The following is an 8564-nucleotide window of genomic DNA, read 5'->3' on the forward strand; positions in this document are numbered from 1 at the left end:
TCGCAGGCAAGCGCAGATTGACATTTGGGTTTATTTTGGAACGGAGCGAGTCTGAGGTTATCACAGAGAATCCATTTAGTGCATCTACAGCTCACTCTGCTCTGAAAAGCAATATTCTTCTAAAAGAGAGACTAGTTGAAGCAAAACGTCTCAGATTGGCTGTTTTTTTTCTGAATGCTACACCTACATTTGTGCGTTTACTGTATACAGTCCAGAATTAACTGAATGCCACAGCAGTGGTGAGCGAATCAAGATTTACTTGATGCTGGCAAACATTGTTAGAACACCTGACAGATCTGAAAATATTAACCTTTTTTGCCTCTAAAACATGATTTAATTTCATAATGTTCATGAAACATGCAGATGGTTGCTCTGAGCACAACAAATATCAGATGAAGTGAGTCATACTGTGTTTATCCACTTTTAACTTTAATATTTAGTATGCCTACTGTTTTTAGCAATTACAGCAGCACATCTCTATGGCATAGTGTCAATATATTTCCTTCAACATTACTGTTATCCCATGTCTTCTGCAACTCGAGCCAAAGGCTTTCCTTTGAATCAGTCCAGGTTATTTTCCAACTCACCCCAAATTTGCTCGATGGGGTTGAGGTCCGGACTTTGAGGGGTCAGTCCATCATTTTCAATGTTCAGCAGATTCCTTCCGTCGCAGTAATAGTTCGTTTTATGGGTATTGTAATGGCCAATTCAACAAAAACAACTGAAACCTCTTAAATATGCCAAGTGTTCTAACAATTTGACTACATGACAACAATTCTAACAACATGATTAAAACAATAAGTTGACCAATGTGCTGTACAGATTCTAAAAACATAAATAAGCAAACAATATATACACAACACAGAGCATCAGACAATTCAACATTTCATAAAAAAAAAAAAAATGTTTATATCACTAAACATCATTTTGCAAAAAAAGCCTGTGAGAAAAATTGAGTCTTTAAAAGGGACTTAAATGACACGGAGGTGGAGGCAGTGCTTATGTGTAAAGGCAAACTGTTCCAAAGCCTCGGGGCCGATACTGCAAAAGCACGGTCCCCCCAAAGTTTACGTCTCGACCTAGGAACAGTCAAGAGTTTCTGGTCAGATGACCTACGAGATCTTAATGGAGAGTACAGTTGCAACAAATCCAAAATATTACATGGAGCAAGGCCGTTTAATGATTTAAAAACAACATTTTAAAATCAATTCTATAATGAACCTTATTTCATGGAACTTTATTGTATTTAATTATTTATTGTCCTTGGGATAATGGGATCTCTTAGCTGTTTGTCCTCAAGTGCCGCTTGCAGCATCTTATTCAAGATCATCAAATCTCTGTGATACTGCATCTGTCACACACACACACACAAAAACATCAACGCACTTTGTGATTTAGTTCCTTATATTTCTGTTGTGGCTTAAACCAGTAGTTGGATTTCATATATGTGTCACAACAGAGATCAGAATACTGTATTTTTGATCAAATAAATGCAGCTTTGGTGAGCAGAAGAGACTTCTTTCAAAAATATTAACAAATCTTATTAATGTAACCAAACTTTTTAAAGTAACGTTGCAATTCCTTGCTAACCAGTAACTCTTTTATATATATTGTATATTAACCAGGCCATTTGTGTTCACGTCTACATGTGTGAAGAAGCCATGGTATCAGTATCGTGTCTTGGTGTGAGTTATAGTAAGCTCCAACTCTATTAACCGCCCCTCTTTTAGTTAATGAATTCCATTAGTATGCGCTAAGGAAGAAAACAACAAGGCAATGTTTAATCAATTATAATCGCTTCATCACGTCAGCCTCGGCGTCTGCTCTGGTGTGTGCGGCTGCACGTCCGATTGTGCTCCGAACCCATTTAGCTGTTAACACACTCCATAGTTTCTCAGATGCACCGTTTGCAACTTTCTGTGCTCATACCGAAAATCAGGCCTCGCATCAGCAGCAGTGATGAATAGACTCGCGAAATTACAGCACAGCAATAAACTGGATTATCTTCACAGTACGAGCACAATGCACATGTTGTATGAGAACATACAGCACTAAAGGGGTCGTATCATTCATGAGGAATCTCATTTTCATTTTGAGTTGAAAGAGTTTTAGAGCACTCTGAACATACTGTACTCTCTTGCATGTTTTGGAAACAATATGATTTTTAAATGTTTGTAATGAAGTCTCTTCTGCTCACCAAGGGCTGCATTTATTTGACCAAAAATACAGTAATATTGTAACATGAAATAACTACTTTCTATTTAAATCTACTGTAAAATGTAATTTATTCCTGTGATGCATATCTGAATTTTCAGAAGCCATCACTCCAGTCTTCAGCATCACGTGTGTGCATACATATATATGATTGTGAGATTTCCTTGCCTGAAATTTTGCTCAGTCATGATACACTCATTAGCTAACAATATTAAATGCAAGTTATTTTGTATTAATGTGTCAATATAACGTGAGGTCCAGTTACCAGCATGACACTAAAACGGATTGTAGTAATGGGTACTTTTTACTTAAGTACATGTCAGAGCCCATACTTCTAAACAAGTGTAGCCAGTACTTCTACTTTTACTAGAGTATTTTTAAACATGAGTATCTATACTTCTACTTGAGTAAAGGATGTGTGTATGTTTGCCATCTCTAACTGTGTTTTTGCAAAAAGTGTTTTATGAAATTGACAAAACTGAGAATTAATGTATGGTTTTGCAGATTTGGTGTGTGCTTCTGCTGTTTGAGAGTCAGGTCTCAGAAATTGTGTGACAAGTGAAGATTTTGCGTGTAAGCAGCTGAAAAAAAACGGTAAAATGTGTGAGATGGGATGCTAAATTATGGACGATAAATAATATATAAATCTAGATATTGGTAGAAATCTGACCTGTTTAATTTATGTATGTCTGGCAAACATGCATCACATTAAGTTTATGGCTGTCTATTTATTAATTATTTTTTTTTCAGTTGTAAATAAAGCAAATATTATTGGAGTATGTTTTACAAGAAAATACTATTTCAGTTTTTCTGCTTTAAAACTTCACATTTAATTCACTTGCCATTTCTTTGTAGTTGTTTATTACATCCACATGCAATTTCTGAGTGAAAATTGTTTCCTCAGTTTTTAAATACAGTTATGTGTGTGTATGTGTGTGTGTGTGTGTGTGTGTGTGTGTGTGTGTGTGTATGTATGTGTGTGTGTGTGTGCACCTGGTATTCATCACGTCCTGGGGACCAAATGTCCCCACAAGGATAGTAATACCAGTAAATCTTAATCTTGTGGGGACATTTTTTGGTCCCCATGAGGAAACAAGCTTATAAATCATACAGCATAAAGTTTTTTGACAATCTAAAAATGCAGCATGTTTCCTGTGAGGGCTAAGTTTAGGTGTAGGGTTGGTGTAGGGCAATAGCACATACAGATTGTACAGTATAAAAACCATTACGCCTATGGGATGTCCCCATAAAACATGGAAACCCAACATGCGTGTGTGTGTGTGTGTGTGTGTGTGTGTGTGTGCGCTTTTTGTTCATGTTAAAACTGTGTCCAGATCCAAATGCTTCAAGATATTATATGCAGTTCAAATACATACATCTAAAGCGTATGCCTTAATATATCAGGTGAATATATTTAGGCCTAAATACATCACGCCAAAAATAAAAATATATTTAAGCCTTAATACAGCATACATCTTAAATTTAGACTTTAATATATCAGGTGAAAATCCTTTATGGCTTGAGCAAAGATGGCAGATTTGTAAGTGCTTACATCTTTGGATACACTACCACTTGTGCAAATCTTCAGCTTGCATCCTTTGTTACACTACATTTACAACTTTTCATTTTTCAAGAGGGAGCATTCATGCTGAAGTGAACATGAAATATAACTTCTTAAAGTACGTGGCCATGTAATGACTGTAATTGTTCCTCCCTTGAGATCGTCATCTTCATGCTAAATGCTGTTTTCTTTATTAGCGGTTGTATTTCCCTAATTTGTTTACAAGATTTTCCCTTGTGCTCGTATTCTGTGACTTGTGTAATGCACCAACAGGCCACCGTACCCCTACTGACTTTAATTATTTGCTTATTTAGCTGCAGCTGATGTAGAACAAAAGCGAGATGACACCAAACATCACAACCCATTTCCTTAAAATTATACACGCTTCTCTGCAACTAAAGGGATTTGCCTCACAATGGCAGAGATAAAAAGGTTCCATTAATGATTCTTTGCTAAGTTAATTAAAATCAAGAGGATTAAGCACAAGAAACACTTGTTGAGCTATAAACAGGAATCGTCTTCCAAAAGGCTGACTTATGGAGAGGCTTCACGTTTGGATGCAAGTAAAGAGAGGCTGATGTGAACATGTGCATGAACAGCCACTGAAATGATCCGCTGATCTTCACACGATTGCCGTTTCATCGATCTGCCTTTTTCTCAAAGATGAGGCTCGTGGAGGAGGACGATGCTACAGATGCAGGGGTGTGTGATATTTATAAATTGTTGTTTTAATGATATGCAAGCTGACATTATCAAGCATGAATGAGTATATGCAAAAAAACAAACAAAGACACGTCTTGAGAGTCCAAAAGCATTCACTGTGTGATGAAGCCTAATAGAATGCAGTTAACATGTCTCTATAATTCAAGTTATGAAAGCAAAACATAACCCTGCATGGCCTTTTTTGTGCAATTTTACTGAATATTAACATGCAAGCTTGATTCCGAATGTGATATTAATTTTCAGTGATGGGTAGATTACTTTAAAAATGTACTCCATTACTGATTCCAAATTGCATGGTAAAAATTGTTGTTATAACGTAATCCATTAGATTGCACATTTAAGGTAATATAATCAGACTATTTTTTGATTACTTTTGACTTATCACATTGATGTAAATAGGACAATCTTTTACCATACCGATATACAAATACAAAGTGAAAGAAAATATGTTCCAGTCACTGTTATTAACAATATGAAGTGCATTCTGTCTGTGTAGATTCATCACTTAATCATCCAGGTGTTTACAACTTTCCAAAAAATGTACTTTTTATTAAAATCACTGGACCATAAAAAGCTTAACAAGACGTTTCGGTGTCTATCCAAACACCTTCATCAGTTGTAAAAACAGGAAGTAACGCTGGCAAATATATCTACAAAAGTCACATGATCAACAGACCTATAGAGGTCATATGACTACTAGATTAAATGTGTAACAATGCCAGAGTAGATGGTGTTACAGCTCATGCTGGTGCACTCCAATCTCTCCTTGCAGCGTCGTGGCACCATTTCTAGCACAGCATCATAGGCGTGGGACAGATGGTAGACGTGCAATATGGCACACTCCTGCATGACTGTGCATCCTCATCCTCATCCTCGTGACTCCACAGTTTGACTCTCAGAGGGCAGGATGGGAGAAAGTGTGTGGGAAACTGGGAATACAAACATATGTAAGGAGGAGAGAAAGAGAAGCTCGTACCTGCAGAGGTTAGATAAGGTCTGAAGAGATTGAATTGAAATGATGTGTGTTTCATGGGAAAACATCCTTTTCAGACAAAGAAAACATATCTGACATATATGGCTTTGGTTATTGGGTCTACAGCTGCATATACTTTTTTTTTTTTTAAGTTGTACATAAAGATAATTGGAGTGTTTCAAAATAAAATAATATTTAAGTTTTCCCACTTCAAAATGTCATGTTTAATTCAACGTGTTACTTGCCACTTCTTTGTAATTATTTGTGAGACTAACTAACAATTTCTGAGTGAAAATCTTTTTCTTTGTCAGTGGGAATTATGGCTCAGTCACACCTTCGTGTCATTTGATTATGAATGCTAAAATATTAATTATCTGCTTCTATTGTTGTTTTGTCAAGTCATGTCACATTTATTTCTGTAGTGCATTATACAATACAGATTGTTTCAAAGCAGCTTCACGGTAATAAACAGGACAATAACAGTATTAATGTTACAAAGTTCTTCAATTATGAAATGAATCAGCTCTACAGAAGACAATAGAATAATTATGCAGCTCACTTTAGTTCAGTGTTTATTCAATTTAGTTCAATGACAGTGGCAGTGTTGCAAAGTTCATTTGTTATGAAGCAAACTCAGAAAAAGCAGCTCTACAGAATTCAATAGTGTCATTATGCAGCTCAACTCAGTTCAATTCAAATCATGGAACGAGCCTAAGTTCATCAAATTATGAAACAACATGCAGCTCAAGTTTTGTAATAAGAAATGTTATCATTGTTTACAGTGTGTGCAGAATTATTAGGCAAGTTGATATTCTGGTCATATTTTTTTTTTCCAAGAACATTTTACCAATTCCAAGCCACATCAATTTTAATAACTACTATTGATTTTGTATTTAACCATTTATAAGTGATATATAATTGTCCATGAAGGATGAAAGTCCCTATTTAAGGTGTGCAGAATTATTAAATAGTTTTTTTTTTTTTTTGTTGCAGTTATACTATTGAAGAACAGTTTTTGGTTCCCAAAAGAATCTTTCAGTGAGCAGTTCGTAAAAGAACCATGTTTTTCTTAGTGCAAAGAGCAATAATGTAAAGAAAGTTAACTCTTTCCCCGCCACTGACAGAATTTTCCGGTTTTCACTGTTATATGGTAGATGGCGCTGTTACACATCTTCTGAAAGATTACAGAATCTCTGGATCAAAACACAGTGAAGAGGAAGCAGAAACAAGCAATTGTGTATGTAAGCAAATGCATATGTAATATGATGCTATCATCAAATATTAAACAGCATATAAATCAGAAACATCTGAAACTATCTAGCTGAACCAAAACGGCTTTGGTGAATAAAACAGTTACTGGCAAGTTACTTCTTAGGAAATGCAATATTACAATACTGTTCCAAAAATTGCGGTCAGTAAGATTTTTTTTATGAGTTTGAAAGAAGTCTGTTCTGCTCCCCAAGACTGTATCTTACGGTGGCCGAGAGAGCTCAATGTGCTGCAACTGTAGAAAACACATGCAAATAGCAAAAGCACCAGCAAATCAAGAAAACATCTTCATCGACTTGACAGCAGGTGCTGCAAATGCTCACAACACAACCAAATAAAGCATTTTATTTGCAGCACGTTTCTTTGTTTGGTTATGTTGTGAGTATTTGCAGCATGTGTGTTGTAATATTGACCAAGATGTTCTCTTAATTTGCAGGTGTTTTTGTCTATTTGCAGCGCGTTGAGCTCTCTCGGCCACTGTAGAATCTACTTGAACAAAACTACAATACAATTGTGAAATAGTACTGCAATTTAAAACAGCTGTTTTGAGTGTGAATGTGTGTTAAACTGTAATTTATTTCTGTGATCAAAGCTGAATTTTCAGCAAAAGACCAACATTAGAATCTTTTGTAACATTATAAATGTTTTTACTGTCACTTTTGATCAATTTAAGGCAATATTGCTGTATAAGGCATTTATTTCAGAAAAAGAAATGGTACTGTATATGGTAAATGCTAACAACTTTATCTATCTAAAGAAAGAAAGAAAGAAAGAAGGTTGAATAGAAAGTGGCATGTGAAAGGGAGTGGGGTCGAGCCGCAGAATTCATCTCCAGCAGCTGATAATATGAGAGCAGGAGAGGCAGGTCATGAGATGAATGCACGGGAATTAGAGTCATCCCTCCAAACTAATTGCAAGTTAGCGAAGGACAAAAGAGGCATCTGTAAAACTTTTGGCAAATGTTCGAATTTTAGATTAGACAATGGAACGAACAAAAAAGCACATTATACCGGCGAATAATATTAATGGTGTTGTGCATGGGTGCCTCTGAATACAGGATATTTAGCAGATGGATTGCCTGTATAAGACGTGCAATTGTGTTAAATTTATACTATTTGTAGTCTCCGCTCTACGAGTAGGTGCTGGAATATATTAGCACCACAACAAAGTTCATCATTATCTGCTTTATACTCCATTACTTTCAAGTCAATGCTAGTTGCATGTAGGCCAGGAACACAGCAAGTGATCAGACGCTGGGGTCTTATGAGTAATTCAGCGCTTGTGTTTGATCCGTAGGATGATTCAGAACAAAAGGCAGCATGCATGTTCATAGGCCGCCCGTCCAGTCCTGCTAAAATAAACAGAATGTTAATAAAATTCAGTTCGCACTTGTGTAGTAGGTGTTGCTCTCCGCCGAAGTGGGCTTCATTTTCTCGCTGTTTGAAGACAAAGCAGAAGGCTTTTGTTCTCAGGCTCGCCAACTGTCTGCAAACAAACACTCGTAAATGCATCATTAGTTATTTTGCATTGACCGGTACTCACCTCGCATGACATCAGAACAGCAGAAGAGCTCATCAGAGAAAGCTGTTGAAATGCAGTACTCCAGGATAGAGAAACACTCTTCAACACCGACGTGTGCTCGTCCACTCAGTCAGTCATTTCCAAAACTTTTAATTAACATCCGGACCACTTTGGTGTTTCTCCTCAGTGCTAGAAAGCAGGTCACTTTCTCTGAAGAACACACAGACCAAAACGACCAGTGCTGGGAAGGTTACTTTGGAAATGTGATTGGTTACATATCATTCAAAATAGTAGTGTAACTAT

Source organism: Barbus barbus (assembly GCF_936440315.1).
Source record: "Barbus barbus genome assembly, chromosome: 23".
In the NCBI taxonomy this organism is placed as follows: domain Eukaryota; kingdom Metazoa; phylum Chordata; class Actinopteri; order Cypriniformes; family Cyprinidae; genus Barbus; species Barbus barbus.